Source organism: Mustela erminea, chromosome 14 (genome assembly GCF_009829155.1).
Source record: "Mustela erminea isolate mMusErm1 chromosome 14, mMusErm1.Pri, whole genome shotgun sequence".
Classification (NCBI taxonomy): domain Eukaryota; kingdom Metazoa; phylum Chordata; class Mammalia; order Carnivora; family Mustelidae; genus Mustela; species Mustela erminea.
This window is the reverse complement of record NC_045627.1, coordinates 70208623-70228107: the sequence shown is the minus strand read 5'-3', so window position 1 is coordinate 70228107 and position 19485 is coordinate 70208623. Positions and strand designations below refer to the sequence as shown.

At 41.4% G+C, this 19485-nt stretch overlaps 1 protein-coding gene and 1 long non-coding RNA gene across 6 annotated transcripts in view; one reads left to right on the top strand and one right to left on the bottom strand.

Annotated features, from left to right (window-relative positions):
* The window catches only part of SORCS1 (sortilin related VPS10 domain containing receptor 1), a 507304-nt gene that overhangs the window by 1153 nt on the left and 486666 nt on the right, over window positions 1-19485 (top strand). The window lies entirely within an intron of this gene.
* On the bottom strand, window positions 8495-14347 carry LOC116573060. The gene is made up of 3 exons (XR_004278597.1): window positions 14275-14347; window positions 12144-12149; window positions 8495-8504 (listed from the first exon to the last, which is right to left on the bottom strand). It is a non-coding gene; the product is annotated as an uncharacterized LOC116573060 (long non-coding RNA).

Genomic DNA, 19485 nt, shown 5'->3' with positions numbered 1-19485 from the left:
CTAAGGTGCCCTTAATGCATTCTCTGTTTCTGAGGACCAAGTGGATGCAAGTTTCAGGACGGGAACTCTCTAGCATCTTCTAACAGCACCAGTCAGTGTGTTTTGAGAGCGGGGGCTTTCCAGCCTGTGAATGCGTGGTTGTTCTCCGGCATGATCAGTCCCAGGAAGATCAGATATATCGCAGTGACAACAACCCCCTGTTCTTCCCCATTGCCTGACCTCCTCTAGAGAAGAGAATAAAGACTTAGCCCTCCTTTTATGAAGGGACCAGGAGGATTGCTGGATTCCAGCAGGGTCACACTGGGGAGAGTGGGTGAGAGACTGTGAGCTCTGGCCACGTCAGGGGCGGTTTTAGATTTTTGGAAAACCGTGCATGTCTGGAACCTGGGGTAGCTCTTCCAGCTTAAAATGCACCTGGAAAACTTCATTGAGCTGAAATAGTAAAGATCCAGCTTTGACGGTAATAAGTGAAGATGATTTAAAAGTGTGGAAAGTTCTCTGAGCTGCCATTAAGCAGACGAGAAGAACATGAAAACCAAGGATGGGTAAAAGGGGGAAAAACTCAGTTTTAGCTTCCATCGGGTTATTGAGATCGTAGTATTTTTAATATGCACAGTCAGTGCAGCCTGGTATCTTTCAAATTGTTTTCAGTTGTGATGTCATTGCCAGAAACCTTCCAGGGAAGCGCCACTTCAGTGAGCTGTGCTCATTGTCAGCTTTTTAATGAAAGTCGTGAATGTTTTAAAATAATAGTCTGTTACTATGAGTTCTTTGATTATATAGATATAAATTGTATTAGGACAAACCAGGATAAACAGTATTTTGCATTGGTGCCTCTGTCCTGAGGGCATCCGTAAGGTTTTCCCTACAATTCGGCTCTCATGACTGAGGTTGTGGTTTTCTACGGTTCTCAGGAATGGTTTAATCAAATAATTGAAGCTGATATTCTTTCCATTCAAGTTCTGGAGACCCTTGCCCTCATTTCTCACCTTAACTATCATACCTTTCGTGTCATAACCACTAAAATTAATCCCCCAATTTGAACTTGAATCTTCTTAAACCGAATGAATAACTTTCACACTGCTTTAAGTGATTAACTCAAAGCTTCTGGCTTTAAGGGGAGATTTTAAACACATCAAACATATTATATCTTGTTGTATCAAGAAGTAAAGGATATTGGACTCAAAATATTTCTGGCTTTTAATGTAATTTGAGCTGTAAAATATCACTCACCCATGAGACCTTTACTTTAGTTCATCTCTTGAAAGATCTTGGAAAGAGCTGGAAAAGGAGAGTACATCTTTGGCAAATATTAAACTCCATTTAAGAAATGGCGCCAAGCACTGCCAGCCTTTTTTTTTTTTTTTTTTTTTTTTTTTAATATGATGCTTATAAGCACAGTCTGGCTTATATACAGATCATAGAGGAAGAGCTATGGTTTTAATCCAGGTTCCACAAAACAAAGCTGGCCCATATTCATAGGAGAGACAAAGTTTAACAATTGTTTTTAAGGGAAAGAAGGCAGAACAAACTTTTCTGGGCAACTCTGTTGGGAAAAGCAGTGTGGAGACTTGAGTTCTAGTTCTCTTTATCTGTGGCTTGATCTTGGCAAATTGAGTGTGAATTTCCTCATCCCCAAAGTGGGGGCCGTGCCAGTTCATGACGTGCCAGGTTCCACGTAAGCATGTTGTGATTGCCAAGTGTGGTACACCTGTCTGGAACTCTCAACTTACAGCACTTCACGTCTGTCTCCCCAGAGCGAGAAATCCACCAATTAAAGCCTGAGAACAGGGGGATCTCATTTTTTTCACATGTAGATGCTAGTCCCCCTGTAAATCTGCCCCCTGATCCACTCAGGGCCACAGGCAATACACATCCTCTGGAACCTGTCTCACCTTTAGGTAAAGCCTTGTGCAGTAGGGTTTCTGATTACAATAACACCTGCATTAAAGGTGTAAACTTGTGGTAATTACAGGCTGCCTGTCAAACTTGTGAGGAATTCTGGAGGTTTCTCTCGCCTCCTTCCCTTCTTCTTCCTGCCCCCTCCGCTGTTGGACTTGTGCAGTTGTGTAAAGACATGCCTCATCTGTGGGAGTGATGTGATTCCTCTGTACCGCAGTCTAGCTTGATGGAAAGTGTTGCTAGAGTTGGAGGAACACCTGGGGAGATCTTTTGGCATGAAAGGTGCTGGGTATGAATCATTTGTCATAAGCTTGGTGTCGTAAGCAAGAACATATTGTTCCTACCCTACTCATGCTAGGCATGCTGTGCCCTGATCTAAATTTATCCAGTAATCCTTAGTTTGTTAAAATACATATTTGTCTATATATGCATGTGTGATGGGGCATGTGTTTATTCTTTATTTCCAAGAAACTGCAAAGTGCTACACTTATTAACCCTTAAAAAACCCTTGTTAGGTAACAGGTGAGTGTCAAATGTTAGTATCTATTTTTTCATATTTTTATGCTGGAGTCAATTTGAGTATTTCAGTTCACTGCCTTGTCCTTTTCTCACTGAAAATAGTGTCAGAAGGTTTGTTAACAGAGGCTTTTACTATGTGGCCATTATGATACTCTAATGCTACATCTGCGTGGACCACCATGATCTGGTTGATTTCCATGTGCCTCTTTGCCTTTTGCTGTTCTGGGACCTGACATTTACCATCCAGTCTTCGTGAATAAACTGAGTCCCAGCTTGGGTCAGGTTTTGCGTACATGCCTTATGTACCATCAACTCCCTTAATTTTCCAAAAAATGTATCCGTAGATATCCTTCTCCTCTTTACATAGAGAAGAAACCTGAGGCTCTGGAAGCTAACCGCCGTACTGAGATGGTACCAAAGGTCAGTGGCATATAGGCACGGGGACTCCAAGCTCCCAGAATGACTGATCTTAAAGACTTTCAGGTAGAACAAAAGAACTCAGACCTCTTGTAGTCAGTATTTTAAGTAGTCCTCTCTTGGGGTTCATATCTGATGACACTGGAGGAGGACACAGTCTTAGCTGGGAACTCCATCTCCTTGTAGAGAAGCAAGGGCTTTAACATGTGCCTGTCACGTTGCACTCTTTACCTTAAGTAGTGATTTGGTTGCTCTCTTATCCGCCTACTTCTTCATCTTTAGTGAGACGTGGAATCCGCACCTGGTGATTCATTGAGCACGAGGTAACCTGCCATCATTCAGCTCTCAGATCTGGTGTTCTCCAGGAACAGATTCCTTTGCTTCCTTTTCTAAGTGACTGACAAACCGGATTTTAGAGAGAGGCTGCACGTAAACACTTGCTTTGACTGTACATTTAAACATATTCCTGACCTTTTTATTAAAGTGAAATGATGAACGATTTTAGCTTTCTCTAACAAGCCCACATAGTTCCTTCTCTGATCAGTGCTTTCTGCTATTCACGAATGTTAATGTGGTGTGACACGGAAGCAGACAAATTTGAGTTGAATGTTAACTCTCCTGCTTACCACACTCTGCCTTGAACAAGACACTTAAATTCTTTGAGTTCCACCTTCCTGAACTAAAATATGGGGATACTGTATCATTTACAGGCTCTTCCTGAAGATTTGACATCATGTATGTGGAGTGGTTGGTATACAATAAGTGCTTAATAAATGCTACTTGTTCTTTTAGTTGCAGAAATCATTCTCTACTGGCAGATAAGAGTCCCGGGTTATAGTTCGGACTGTGTACAACAGTTAAATATGCAGTCATCACGTGTCCTGTTAAAATTATGTGGCCTCTATTTCATCCTCTGTAAAATGATGCAAATAGACTAGAACACCACAGAAATAGGGGTTAAAATGAGCTCGATAGTTTGTTCAGTGTGGAGGAGTTATGCACCTACTGCATTTAAGTGAAGTACACTGGGAGTGTTGGGAATGCACAGGTGACGCAATGATCTATACCCGTGACCTACAAGGAGCAAGCCTTTCATCTCACATGATCCCTCCTCTTCCCATGATTCATGTGCATATTCTATTTATAGGACATCAAAACATTTGAGATCCAAGCAGGCATTCATTTCAACATGGGTTTGCAGCAAAACCTAATTTATTAAGTTTATTGTATCACATCTTCATGTAAAGGAATTTTGTATCTTTGGATAAAAAAAAAAATGCTTCCTATGAAATTGGGAAGTTAGCTGCTCTTAAGATATTTAATGGGGTTTTCTAGAGGAAAACGACATGAATGTTGACTCTGGGAACTCTCTCCACATCCTTTTATGGAGGACCCTCGAAACTCATAGACTAAGGTACAAAAGCTGATGGACAGATTTGTTGAATAATTATTTAGTAATTTAGAAGAATAATTGCTCATCTTCCAGGAGAGATTGTCAGGTGGCAGCATCATGCTAAGAAGCTTACACAAATTATCATAATTTACTTTTAATTCTACAAATATGTATTGAGTCTTAATATTTGTTAGACACTGATAATAGAGATATATGTGGAAGGATGCACAAAGGTGAAAAGAAATAATACGTGCCCTCAAAGTGCTTTCTGTCTTGTGCTCCAAGAATCCTCTGAAGAGGAAGAGACAGCAGAGAGACTAAGTGTCCTCTGGGAGCATAGTGTGCTATAGAGGTTCAGAAGAGGACCAGACCTCTGCAAACTGGGATGGTCTTCAGACTTCATTGCACAGCAGGTGCTTTAAGTGAACCTTGAAATGGAGAGAATATTTGGATCTGGAGACAGAGATTATTACAAGGATATTTTGAGCTGAAATGGGTAGTGTGACTGAAGGTCAAGGGTAGAGATGTATAAATTACTGTGTATTCCAAGAAATCAGCCTCCATTAAATTTAAATTACGTTTAACTGAAGTTTATATCTTAGAAGCCATTTAAAAAATACTCCTTAAGCAAAAATACACACATTCATCTTCTAGCGGTTTGGGGTATATTCTAAGCCCAGAAAGAAAATAAGACCAGTGTGGTCACTTAGAGATGTGATTGTGTTTATTGCCTTTATTTGCACATTAAGTCTCAGCTGGAGACATCATTGTTTCTTTTTTTCTTTTCTTTCTTTTTTTTTTTTTTTTTTAACCTAGACATTTGCCACACACGGTTTTCTCCAAAGGGCTTTCTTTTAAGTCCTTGGTCAGAAATGTCAGGGGCTAGGCTGCCCAGAAGGTAAATTAATTTGGCCCCTGGCCAGCTGGTGTTAAATCACTAAACGTATGTAAAATATTTGTCCTGTCTTTGTGTATGTCTCAATTACCATTCTATATGTCTGGCTCAAAAGGGTGGAGAATGCATCTGTGTGTCGTAGGAAGGAAACTAGCCAAAATGGCGTTGCTGTCATGGCCAGTGGGGATGGCAGGGAGTAGGCGTGGTCAGCGTGACGGGGGCCTGGTGCTATGGCATTGGAATGGTTACTTGGGAAGGGGGTGTGCTCTGCTCAAGGGAGGATGAATGGAATCGTCAAGTGGTCGGCAAGAAACGAAGGTGGAATCTTACTGTGCAAGGCTTATGAGGAAAGAACAGAACCTCTTCTAAAAGGTAAGTAGAGAGAAAAAGGACATGCGTATTCTGTAGGAAATCCCACATGAAACTTTCCATGTGTATAAAAGATACTGTGTCTGTTTCTGCGGCACTCCTGAATGTTGTTACAGCACTTTAGATCAGTTATAGCCATTTCCTTTGCAAAATGTTTCAGCTTTCAAGATTGGAATATTATTTCCCCTACCTCAGGTTTTTTTTTTTTTTTCCTTTCTTTCTTTCTTACCTATGAGGTAAGAAAGGCAAATATCATCTACATTTCTCAGGTAGGGAAATCAAGGCATTGCTGCTAAGCAGGTCAGTTAGTGGAAGAAGAGGGTCAACAATGCTTAGTCACACTCTATGACTGATTGGTTTGGCCCACTGCTGGCTTTCCACAGGCAAGAGTTAGAACAGCTGCATCCTAGTCTGTCAGTTTGCCTGAAGCCTGTGCACGTGTGTCCATGATGCTTGCCGATGTGGGAAGAAGTGTGGAAATTGGCCGCAGAACTCCTGAGTTCTAGGCTCAGCTACTCAAGTTACTGATGCTGGGCTTCAGAGCAAGTGGCCTTATCAAAAGTCATGATCTTGGCATTGTTTAAACCTTTCAAAGGGAACCTTTAAAAGAGATGATGGGACTTTCTGCAAGCTAGGTCTCTGACAAAAGACCATCTTCCATGGCTAATGGACTTCAGAGGTCAAGTTACTTATGACTGAGCTAGTTGCAACAGGGGCTTGGGAGCAGTGGGAAATAGTCACCTCTTTCCTTCCTAATTGTCTGACGCAGAGGAAATGTCGTTTAAAATAATATTAAGTATGGTCTCAGTCAAGGGAACCTGGCGCGTCAACATTTGGGAGCAGCAGTAGTCAGACTGAAGGGTGCCTTTTGAAACCCATGGATTTTATTCGCTCATAGATTGTAATTGACTTATCAACTAGTGCCTTTTCTACTCCTTCTGACTTTGGAGGTGGGGATGGGGATATGAGCAAAGGCGAATTTGCTACACACCGTGAGAGCTCTCTACAGCCAGATAAGGTATATTGATTATAATAGAAGCCCCTCTTCACAATAATATAAATAACCACCAGTTTAGTGAGCAGCTTCCCTGGAAGTATATTCTAGAGCCTCACATTATTTCACTCCATCCTACCACCGTCATAATGCAAATGAGGTATTATTATCCTCATTCCCAAGTTGTGGAAGTCATGGCTCAAGGAACTTACCCAAGGTCACCCAGCCAGAGGGTGGCACAGCTGGAATTTGATTTTTGCCCTTTCTGGCTCCAAAGCTTTTTCTCTTTGATCACATTGACCTTTGGTAAGGGGTCAGCTCTGGTTTTCTTTAGTGAGTCCCTCACAAGTCAGTGCAGAGAGGTCCTAGGGGAACTCCTAGCATGGGCACCTCCCCTCAGGGTTTTCTCTGTCCTATCCCAATCTCAGGGCACTAGCCTGATACATTTTACTTGGTAATAAGCTGCTTTGTGGTGGAACTTGATCAAAGCCCTAAGGGCCATCGGTCCCCATGAGTGGCTCTCCTGGGGTTATTAATATGTGTCTCCTTGTTATTCTGGGAGGATGTGTGGGATGTGCTATTTGGTTGCTCCCTGCTGGCTAATGAACCAAGAGTGGCAGTGTGGGCAACTTGTATGCTTTCTAAAGAAACTGCTAACAAGAATGATGTTATCCAACCACCAACTAATCATGTTGTGCCCGGAAGCCAATGGATTGATGCTTCTAGTCATCTTCCTCTAACCAGAGTAGCAGAGGCTATTGGGACACAAAAGTGTGGGCCATAGATCCTTCTACTTCAGCCTCTTTGGGTAGGTTAAAAGCAAAAGATCTTCCCCTTAACACTTCCCAAAATACACTCTTAAAAACATATTAGAGAGAGAGAGAGCCCGTGTGCACAAGTGGAGGGGAGGAGCAGATAGAGAGGAAAAGCAGACTCCCCACTGAGCAGGGCACCCGACTGGAGGCTCAGTTCTAGGACCCTGAAATCATACCTGAGCTGAAGGCAGACACTTAATCAACTGAGCCTCCCAGGTGCCCCCCAAAATATACTCTTGATAAAGAACCATTAAAGGGGTAGAAAAGGCTTTTTAGGCATGGTTGTCTCCTGCTTAGAAACCTCTCTATAGGGGCATCTGGATGGCTCCGTCATTAAGCATCTGCCTTTGGCTCAGGTCATGATCCCAGGGTCTTGGGATGGAGCCCTGCATGGGCTCCCTGCTCAGTGGGAGGCCTGTTTCTCCCTCTGCTTGTGTTCCCTCTTTCACTGTCTCTTTCTCAATCAAATAAATAAATAAAATCTTAAAACAAAAACAAAAAAGAAAGAAGGAAACCCATCTGTAACCTATTTACCCTGACTTACGTTTTGCTGAGTTAATGGGAGAATCCTAAATCGGGTAGCCATGGGCACCTCGGGCAGCACTTCTCAAAGTTTGTCCTCACGGGGCCTGCTTTTAAATCTGTTGATGGGGACTAGGAAACTTTATTTTGCAAATTCCCTTGGAACTCTCTATAAAGATCGAAAATCATTTCCCTAAAATTCATTTGTGAATTTGGTCCATGAACCCCTTGCATTATCACAGTGTATAAGTATCAGTAGGCTTCACTTTTCCCCATAGCAAACTAAAGCCCACAGCTTTTATCAGCTTCTCCATGGAAACCATGACCACAGGGATGAAAACCTGGTATGACGTAGTATAGGAGAATGAGAGACAGTTGCAGGGGAGAGCACAGGTCCCCAGTCAGAAGAAGATGACACTTTCCTGGTGATACTTTTATCATTGGATATATTCTAGGCAGTTTCTTTCCTGAATGTCCATATGACCATGAGTAAACCATGTCTTCAGTGACTGAAAGCCTACACTATTTTAACTAGCACACAATGTTTTGCGATGGGGTTGAATTCTTGCTCCCCTATCTACTAGATATGTGAACTTGCACAATTAGCTTTGTGACTCTGTGCCTTAGTTTTCTCAGCTGCAAAATGGCAATAATGATAGTATACTTTGTCCAGGATTTCTTAATGGTTAAAGGAGACAGTAGATATAAAAATGTTGGAAGTGGTATGTGGCACATAGCCAGCAATCAGTAAAGGTTAACTGTTATCATCATCATCACCACGATCACCATTATTTTGTTCCTGTTAATACTAGAATATTTAATGCTCAAGTATGACCTACTAAATGGTGTTTTTAATATGTTGCTTTTGATATTGCTTCTGTTTCTGCATTTACATTCTTCCAATCCAGTTCCATTTTCTTATCATGAGGCCAGGACTCTGTCTTACTCTTTCTGTCATCCCCCTCAGGGTCTCCAGCCATTTGCACATGATGGTTCTAATAAGGCTCTGGACCTAATTTCCACTGTGTGTGTGTGTGTATTGGGATGTGGGCAGGGGGGTGGGTGGTGGTCCATACCAACAAGCAATTCTCTGACAGCCTCTGCATGTCTATAATTCAACTTGGTTTTGGCACGATCTACCCAGAGATGGCATCAGACTTCACCAGCTGAGGACTCAGTCCTACAGGACTTCCATCCCTCATCTCCCAAATTCAGATGCCAGAGGATCTCCTGTGCTTTGGACCAAGCAGCTATAGCTTAGAAGTTCCAATGACTCTTTCCTTGGGTTTGAGTAATTTGCTAGAGCAGTTTACAGAACTTAAGAGAAATGTTTTACTTATTAAATTGCCAGTTTCTTACAAAAGGATATAACTCAGGAATAGCCAGATGGGAGAGATGAGCAAGATGATACCTTGAGCAAGGTATGGGGAAAGGGCATGGTACTCTCTCGGAGCATGCTGTCCCTGAATCTCCACATGTTTACCAACCTAGGATCTTTTGGAACCCTGTCCTTTTGGGTTTTATGGAGACTTTATTACCTAGGCATAATTGATTAAATCATTGGCAATTGGCCATCAGTTCAACCTTCAGCCCCTCTTCCCTCCCCAGAGATTAAGGAGTGGGACTGGAATTTTCCAACCCTCCAATCAGGGTTGCAACCAGCCTCCATCTTTAGGTGTGGTCCTATAGTCTTCTCATTAACATAGAAAACCACATCTTTATGTCTCTCATCACTTAGGAAATTCCAAGGGCTTGGGAGCTTGGTGTCAGAGATGAAATGAAAATAAAATATACATTTCTTATTATAAATCACCATCTCACAACTTGCTTATTACATATTTGCTATTTTGAAGGTGGGAACATTTTTCTCTATCCTTCAAAGTTCTTCTAGCTGGGGACAGCACTTATGTGGCTCAGTTTGTTAAGTGTCTGCCTTTGGCTCAGGTCATGATCTGGGGTCCTGGAATGGAGTCCAGTCCTTTGGTTCAGTAGGGAGTCTACTTCTCCCTCTCCCTCTGAACCTCCCCCTGCTTTTGTGCACACTCTCTTTCTCTCTAATAAATAAATAAAATCTTTAAAACAAAAAAGTTCATCTAGCTGCTTAAAAGATTAAATTGACAGGAGACAGAGTAACAGAAAAAAATTTAATTCTTGTGTGTAGGGAATCCACATAAGCATGACATTCCAAAGATAGTAAAGCAAAATGGGTATGGATGTCATTCTCAAGTAAGGAGAAAGGGTATAGGTCTGAGACTTGAAAGGGGAAGAGGACGATTTTTGGGAAGATGAAAAAGAACAAACGTTTGGGAAACAAAATGTTTTCTGGACCCTACAGAAACAATGGGACACAGAGAGGAATTTTAATGAAGACTTCACTACGTTCCTCCCTGTCTCCCACACCTAGTTCATGTTATATTGTAGTTGTCTATGGCGATAGCACCCTTCCTGAGCAGGTCCTCCATCTAAATTCTTTTTAGCAGTTGGGGGAAGGTCAAAAATTCCTCCCAAATCTTTTGGGTTTTGATTATTTTCAGCTTGAAATAATCTACACTCCAAAGTGGCACATTTTGAGGCCACCAACCCTTAGCAACTACAGTGTTTTATTTGCTCTTTCCATGGGGAAAATGGCTTTTCACTTAGAACAAACAACCCATGATCTTATCCCATGATCACTAAAAGATTGCTTATGTAAAATATACATTGAATTGGGACCCCCCCACACAAAATACTAGAAAGAGAAAAAATAGATTAAAAAATAGTACAAATATAAACCACATGAAGTCAGCGGGTGTTTTTTTTTTTTTAAGATTTTATTTATTTATTTGACAGACAGAGATCACAAGTAGGCAGAGAGGCAGGCAGAGATAGAGGAGGAAGCAGGCTCCCTGCTGAGCAGAGAGGCTGATGTGGGGCTCGATACCAGGACCCTGGGATCATGACCTGAGCCGAAGGCAGAGGCTTTAACCCACTGAGCCACCCAGGCGCCCCAGTCAGTGGGTTTTGGTCTGTGTTCCATCAATATCTCAACCCCCTAGAAATATACCTGGACATGGAAGGGACTCAATATTTTTAAAAATTTTATTAAATACTATAAAATACCCCTTTCATTTAAAAAAAGAAGAAGAAGAAGGAAGGGTAGGATTTGAAACGTTCACCTGTGATTATAATGCATGTTGGGTTTGTAGGTGATGTTTTCCACTTGTCCATAGTTTCCCTGTTGTTTTTTCTCAATAAACATGCATTGCTTGAGTTATTTTTAAAAGTTATTTGAAAAATGAAAGAAGACAAAACAAGAGAGAGCAGGCAAGATTTTGAACTTGGCCTCATTAGAACCGAATTCCAGGCAACTGAACTAAACAAAGAGCCCATGTTCAGGTTGCCTGATTTGCTTCTAATCACTGTTTCTGGGAGAGAGCTAGGGCCCCGGGTTTTTGTAAAGCAGCAAGATCACTCTGTGTCTCTCTTCTGGTGACAGTGAGCAACAGCAGGGGCTACCAGGTCTTTTGTTTACCGTTCCCGTTGCTGATTCCAGAGAGAGAGAGATCTGGAGGTAATTTCACCGACCTGATTGATAACCCTTTCCAGAAATTCTAGTAGCCTCCAGTCTCCAATAAAAGAGCATGTATTTCATTTTAAATCTTAGTCTCTGTCTTGAGCTCTGTCTCCATCTCTAAATCATATATGTACATATGAGTGCGTACGTGACAGATGTGTCAGTCCCTCTTCATCTCCATATGCTCACAGCGGCTTAAGCACTGATGTCCAACACTTACATCTCTACTCTCAGAAGTAGAATGTTAGATATTGCTGTAAGGGTGGTCCCCGATTGTGAGAGCTGAGTGGAAGAACATCTCCAGAACAAAGAGAGAGAGAGAGAGAGAGAAACATAGGAATGAGCCAGAGAGACGGTAGAAGCAGAGAGCTGGTGAGCAAGAAAGAAGAAGAGGGAGAGAGAGAGACAGTATGAGATCCTGGCAGAGGCAGGGAGAGACGGAGAGCAAGACAGAGACAGCAGAGGTAGACCAAGAGGGAGGAGGATAAAGAGAAGATGAGGCAAGAGACAGACAAGAGACAGAGAGAGGCAGATGGAGAGGCAAAAAAAGACAGAATTACAACAGAAGCATGGAAGCTCTAGAGCAGATCAGAGAAAAAGAGCAAGAGATGAAATAGAGGGCAAATGTGTTAATGAGTGGAGAGAACTCGCTCTAAACTTCAAGACAGCAAAGTAGAACAGGAGTCCTAGTCTGATGGCATCCTTGTCCTGTAGCAACAGCAAGCACTTCCCTGGCTGTTGCCCTGTGGGCGAGGGGCTCACACCCAGCCCTGCTGTGTTGTCAGTAGAGGCGGCCAATCTTACCTGTGTGACAGCTTTGAGAGCCATGCCTGTTGGTTAGCTGGGTGTGGGATGGAAGGGGTGCATGTAGTGATGATACATTTTTAAGCACATCTTAAGCGTGATTTCCTGTGGGAAATGGAACCGGTGGTCTGGATGGTGGAAAGGCGACTTTTAACCTTTCCTTTTATACCAGCCTGTGCTGTTTTGAATTTTTAACATGGGCATGCATTTCTTTAATAATAAAAATACTAAAACATGTTTTAAGTGGCTGTTGTGTCAGCACTGTGCTGAGTGCTGAGAATACAAAGATGAACACGACCCGACCTTTACCCTTGAGGGTGCGTATGCTGGTGGAAACAGACAGACACATAAACAGATAAATTGCAATTTAGTATGATAAGTGCATAATAGCTGTAATAGAGTTTTGTGTAAAGTGCTATGGGAGCAAAGATGAGCGGGAACAACTAATTTTTTCCTGAGAGTGGGAGGCAAGGCTTTAAAGGGAGGTGACATTTAAGCTGGTCTTTATACAAGATGAGGAGTTTCACAGAAGAATAGGACCGGACAGGAGGAAAGGCCACTCCTGCCTATTTTAAACTCCCCCAATCGTAGGCCTCGGATTCATTTTAGGTTGCTAGCATAGTCAACAGGCTGTGGCCAGGGGTGGTAATCTCTATCATCTCATTGCCCAAGATATTTGGAACCAAGGCTTACGGTATGTTTAAATATCAGATTGGACTCCCTAGTTTAAAAAGTCCTATTAAGTTCTTGACTTCACACTGTCCAAAAGAACCTGATTTTCCCAAAGGGGAAAAGGTTTTCCCTGAATCTTTGCATACTCATTTATGCTTGTGCAAGCATGTGCACAGTTGCACACACACACACATCTTATTGCTATTGTCTCTTTTCACAGGAGAATTTGATTCAGCAAAGATGGGATTTTCCCCTCAGTTATTCTGTATGTTTCTGCTTTTAAAGAGTTAAAGGTGGGGGTTTCTGCCGTTTTCTTGGACGTGCTTCCAAATCAGCGTGGGGAACTGGGTACATTAGGATGGGCCGGGTGATCACCTTTGAGGATTGCAGTATGGTTCAAGGCAGTAAGAGTATGTCACAGAGTATTGTATGCCAGTGTTATGAATACGGAACTAGTGTGTCTTGCAAGTAGGAAGCAGAACATATATAAATATATAGGAAAATCTCAAAGAATAGATTTCACCTTTAATTGGTTGGCCCCTTTTCTTCCTTCTTATACACAAAGAAGGAAAAAGGGAAAGGGGGTAACAGTTGAGGAAAGACCATGGCCTGGGCAAGAGGGAGCATGTGCTCTCAACACTGGCTCACCAGCCAATGAGTGGCCGAAGGGACATTTCCATGGTCTTTGAATTCTACCTTTTCTATGCACGGGACTCTAAATCAGACTGTGGTTCAAGATGATGTTACAAGGTTCAGAGCTGGCTTTGGGGTATCATGACTAAGGAATTTTTGACCAACTTTTTGTGCTACTGTAGTCAATTCAGTGACTCAGGGATTTCATCATTTTCAGGCAGAAATGAGAATGTACTTTGCAGCTGATCATAAATATGACTTGAGATGTACAAATTACTCTCCCTGAAGAGTAAGATGACCTCTACCATGGTCTGAATGCAGCCCCCCCATGCATGTGTAGAAGCCTAACCCCCCAAATGGTGGTGTTATCAGATAGCGCCTGTGGGAGGTGATTCAGTCATGAGGATGGAACCCTCATGAATGGGATTAGTGCCTTTATAAAAGTGACCTAAGAAACTCTCTTGCTGGGGCACCTGGGTGGTTCAGTGGGTTAAAGCCTCTGCCTTTGGCTCAGGTCATGATCTCAGGGTCCTGGGATCGAGCCCCGCGTCGGGCTCCCTGCTCAGCAGGGAGCTGCTTCCCCTTCTCTCTCTGCCTGCCTCTCTGCCTACTTGTGATCTCTCTCTCTATCAAATAAATAAAATCTTAAAAAAAAAAAAAAGAAAGAAACTCTCTTGCCCTTTCCACCATGTGAGGACAGAATAAGAAGATGTCCTCTATGGAACCAAGAAGTAGATTTTAGCAGACACTGGATTTTATATTGTCTTGATCTTAAACTCACTGGACTCCAGAACTGTAAGAAAGAAATGTCTGCTGTTCATAAGCCACCTGGTCCATGGTATTTTGTGACAGCAGCTTGAATGGACTGGACAAGTTTTCTACCAGTCACTGAAGCCTCATTTCCTATGAGACTCTCCTTGATACTCATTGCAGTCAGATTAAAATCTTAGGGAAAGGAGAAGGAAAAATTTGTATTTGCCTTTAAAACTCATGAGCTGTGGAAGTACCCAAGTGCCTCTTGCTCAACCTAAATGTAGATCTTGTCACAAACAGGCATTTCTCTAAAGAAGTCATACAAATGGCTCACAGACACATGAAAAAATGCTTGATATCACTCATCATCAGGGAACTATGAATCAAACCATAATAAGATACCACCTCATGCCTGTCGGAATGGCTAAAATTAAAACAGATATCGGTGAAGACGCAGAGAAAGAACTCCCTCTCATGCTGTTGGTTGGGAATGCAAACTGGTGCAGCCACTCCGGAAGACAGGAAGGAGCTTCCTCAGAAAGTTAAAAATAGTACTACCTTAGGACCTTATTGCACTACTAGGTACTTACCCAAAGGATACAAAAGTAGTGATTTGAAGGGGCACATGCACCCTAATATTTATAGCAGCACTATCAATGCTAGCCAAATTATGAAAAGAGCCCAAATGTCCATTGACTGATGAGTGGTTAAAAAGGATGTGGGATGTGTGTGTGTGTGCTTGTGTGTACACATATACATATATATATTTAGAGATAGAAAATTTAATATTATGCAAGTAGCTATGCAAATTGGAGTCCTGACAAACTGCCAGAGAACTTTCCCAATGAAGATGTGCATCCCTGTATCATAGGTACCAAGTCAGAGTAACACATCCTGAGAACAAAATGAGAATTCAGAAAACGCAGTATCTCAGATGTCCCCCAGATCTGGACTTCGTTTTCAAACACTCTAAATCAGTAGCTCTGAGCAAGTATTAACTGCTTACTGAATGCTGGTTGAGACACTGGCGAACTGTTAGGGAAGGAAAGGACTGTCCTGAGGAAGAAAAGGACCGGAGAGGAAGAACAGCCACCCTGCTTCTAGGAAATACCTTTCATGGCATGTCCAATGTGTGGAAGATAAACATTTGCTTTCTCTCTCTTTGCTGCTAAATCCTTAAATCAATCAATCAATCTCTCTCTCTATATATATATATATGTATATATAGAGAGAGAATGGGATATTACTCAGCAAAAGAATGAAATCTTGTTATTTACAATGGTGAGGCTGGAACTCGATGGTATTATGCTAAGTGAAGCAAGTCAGCCAGAGAATGATACCATATGATTTTACTCACGTGTGGAATTTAAGACACAAAACAGATGAGCATAAGGGAAGGAAAGGGAGAATAAAATAAAATAAAAATAAAAAAATAAAAATAAATACAGAGAGGGAGGAAAACCGTAAGAGGCTCTTAAAACTGTAGAGAACAAGCTGGGGGTTGCTGGAGGGAAGGTGGCCATTAAAGAGGGCACTTGCAAGGAGCACTGGGTGTTACATGTAAGTGAGGAATCACTGAATGTTACTCCTGAAACCCATACTACACTATATGTTAACTAGCTTGAATTTAAATAAAATCTTGGAAGATAAACAAATAAATAAATGTAGGTCTTGGAAATATTCATAAGGAAGCAGCACTTACATTATCATTTGAGGGAGAAGGATTCATTTATCTTTCTTTTACATGTGGGATTTGAAGTAATTTATTTAAGGCAGGGTTAGCAAACTATGATCCATGAACCATATCTGACCCAAGTCTTGGGTGTGCATGGCCCACAAGATAAGAATAGTTTTTATATTTTTAAATGGGTGAGAAAAATTAAAAGAAGAAGAAGAAGTTGTGACACCTGAAAATTATTTGATGTATTTTATTGGAACCCAACCCTCATTTATTTACATATTGTGTATGGCTGCTTTTGTGCAAAAATGACAAAGTTGAAAATAAAATGACAAAGTTGAGTAACGGTGACAGAGATCATATAGTCTAGAAAGTCTAAAATATTTATCCTCTTCTGCTTTCTGATAAAGGTTTGCTGTCCCCTGATCTGGGAGCTTGGAGAGCATGTGAGCAGTGGGGCATGAGAATGAAGATACTTAAGTTGTTATCTGTTTGCAGACTTGAGGGTGGTTAGTGACCCTGGTTCTCTTGCCTAAGAAGTGTACATACTCCTAGCCACTCTAAATTCTCAGTCCAGTATGGACCTTTTGTTCTCTGTTTCTGTCCCTTTGCTCACTCTATTTCCTTTGCTTAGAAACTTAATCAGCCACGGTTCTGCCCAGTTAAATCTACTTTATTTTTTAGGTCTTTGTTTGGATATCACTTCATTGGTCAGAGTTTCTCCAAGGCTTCCCAACAAGAAGAGACAACTGAATTTTATGAGAAGAGATCTTATGTGCCAAGCTACTCTCTTTATGCCTCTCTCCAAACACTGGCGTGTATTCTAATCAATGGACAGAGCTCCATACCATTCATTTTTATATACCAGTATTGGGCTCACAGGAAGTGCTTTGATAAATGTATTTTAAAATATCAGAACACCAGGGGAACCTGGGTGGCTTAGTTGGTTAAGCATCTGACTCTTGATTTCAGCTCAGGTCATGATCTCAGGGTCTTGAAGACTGAGGCCTGTGTTGGCCACTGTGGGTGCGCAGTCTGCTGGAGATTGTCTCTCTCCTGCTGCCTCCCCCTCCACTCTCTTTCCTAAATAAGCCTTTAGAAATTAAAATATCAGAACATTAAAGCAGTATAGGATCATTTTATTGGACTTTTTTGATAGGGAAGATTACTGGTCAACATTGAGACACCATAATCATGTGGCCTGCCTGGATATTTTTTCTTTCTCCTAATTCATGAAATATAAACTATCTGGATTGTCTCATGCAGACAATTCTAATAAAATGATACAAAATTAGCCAGCCAGCCAGACAGACAGACTGAGAGAGACAGATTGAAAGAGAAAGCATAGATTCAAAGCAAATAAATCAAATTGTGTTGGAGTCATAGCATCCTTGTTGCAGGAGGGGTAGGACTGTGTTTTAATGAAGTCTGATGTTCTAGCTGCCAGGATGTGCTGATGGCTGGTAGGGGCTAGCATTGCCTCAGGCCTGAGGGAGAAAATAACTTCACGCTCCTAATTTAAGGAGCTGGGTTAAGAACTGGTCCCCATGATACAGAAGTCTCACCACTTGAGAAATGGTGGAGACATAGTGCATTGTGAGAGATAAAGTTGCATTTGTGATAACGGATAGAACTGAGAGCACTGTGACAATGAGAAAAGAATTATGGATTAAACAGACATGTTTTTTTCAGGCACATTTACCCGAAAGGGTAAGGGTAAAGGGTAAGTTGAGAGTTGGTGGATTTCCCAAGTGAGTCTGGACAGAGTGGGAATTCAGTTAAAGGTGCACAAGGGCTGTTGTGTATTGCAGACTTAAACAAAGGTTGATAAAATGATAGCCAGCACTTACTGGGTGTTTACAATGTGCCAGGCACAATTCTTGGTAGGATATGTATTAGCAAGAGGAAGTAGGCAGTGTCATTTTCCCCATCTTAGAAATAAGAAACTGAAAAATGGGAGGTTAAATAACCCACCCAAGTTGACGAGGGTAGCAGAAGGTAGAATTCGGATTTCAATCCAGATAGTTATGGTTTAAAAAGCTCAGCTCTTTGTCGTTATAGCCTACTGCATTTGAAACACTAGGACATTTCATCTTTAAATAGCTTCAGCTTGTTCAGGTAGTAAATCGTTATTTATTATGTGCCTAATACATATCAGGTATGTGCCGGGCACTGGGCATTTGTTCATGATTAAACCAGTAATCATCTTGATGCCCGATGAGCTTAGATGCTGGTGGTCCATTCACAGACTGTCTGTAGACTTTGAGAGATTATGATCCAGGACTCCTTTTGAGAGGTAGCCTTTTCAGAACTCAAAAAGCTTGCTCATTCCTTAGGAGTTCATTGGAAAAAAAAAATGTGGGAGGAACATTTTTTTAAATGAGATGAACATTGGTAGGCAACAGGTAGAGTTCTGGTTGTCATGGCTAAAATGATGTATTCACAGAAACCTTCATCTAGAGATAGATAAACACTTAGGGGTTCTCTTTGTCATGGACTTTGGCAAATTAGTAATTGTGCATGGATGTGTTTGTGAAGGACATTTATAAATACACATCTTTGCTTCTGCCTTCGTATCTAAATCATCAGCCATACTTATAGCTGGATCGTCTCATTCAGTGTCTCTGCTTTGTTTTGCAAGTTTGAGGCAAATTCTATTATGTAAGTATATAATAAAACTATAGGATTGCTTTTCTATGGAAACAAAGCTGCTTGCCCCAGTTATGTGATTAAGCAAACATTTTCTCTATAGATGGGGAAAAATGGTAAAAGTATTTCAAATGCAATAGTACTATAATATGAAATGAAAGTAGAGCTGGGCACCTGGGTGGCTCAGTCAGTTTAGCATCTGCCTTTGGCTCAGTTCATGATCCCAGGGACCTGGGATTGAGCCCCTTGTCCAGCTCCCCATTCAGTGGGGAGTCTGCTTCTTCCTCTCCCTTTGCCCCTCCCCCTTGCTTGTGTGTGTGTATGTGCACTCTTTCTCCTACTCTCTCTCTCAAATATATAAGTAAAATCTTAAAAAAAAAAAAGTAGACTTAAAGTGAAAGTTACTTGGCAAAGAATTTGGGATTCTTTATTCTTGCAGTAATTCAGTTCTGACTCTTTCTTGAAGAATGCTCCTTTCTATTTAGGGGGTCTTTGATTTCTTTCTCTAAATCAGGGATTGTTTAAACCAGATAGTGTTGTATGCAACTGCCGTATTTCATCCTAACCCCTAAGTGGCCCTAATTCAATCAGAACACATTTAAATTGTCTGACCTTGATTTATTATTAAAACTACCCTATAGCTAACATTTTTGTGTCTTTAATGGACTTCCTCATTTTTAGGCCTGCTTAAATTTTATTTATGCTAAATTGCTTGCAAAGTTGTGGGTTTCTAATTAAGACCTATTCTCTTTCTTTGTTAAAGCATTTGGTGCGTGCTACTTCATTTTCCTGCACAGTGATTTTTTGTTGGATAGAGTTTCTTACGATGCAATATTTAGACTGTAGTGCAGACAGAAAACCAGGATAGTGAATGAGTTTCACATACTTTAGACAAGACCATTTCTGCAATGTGCCCA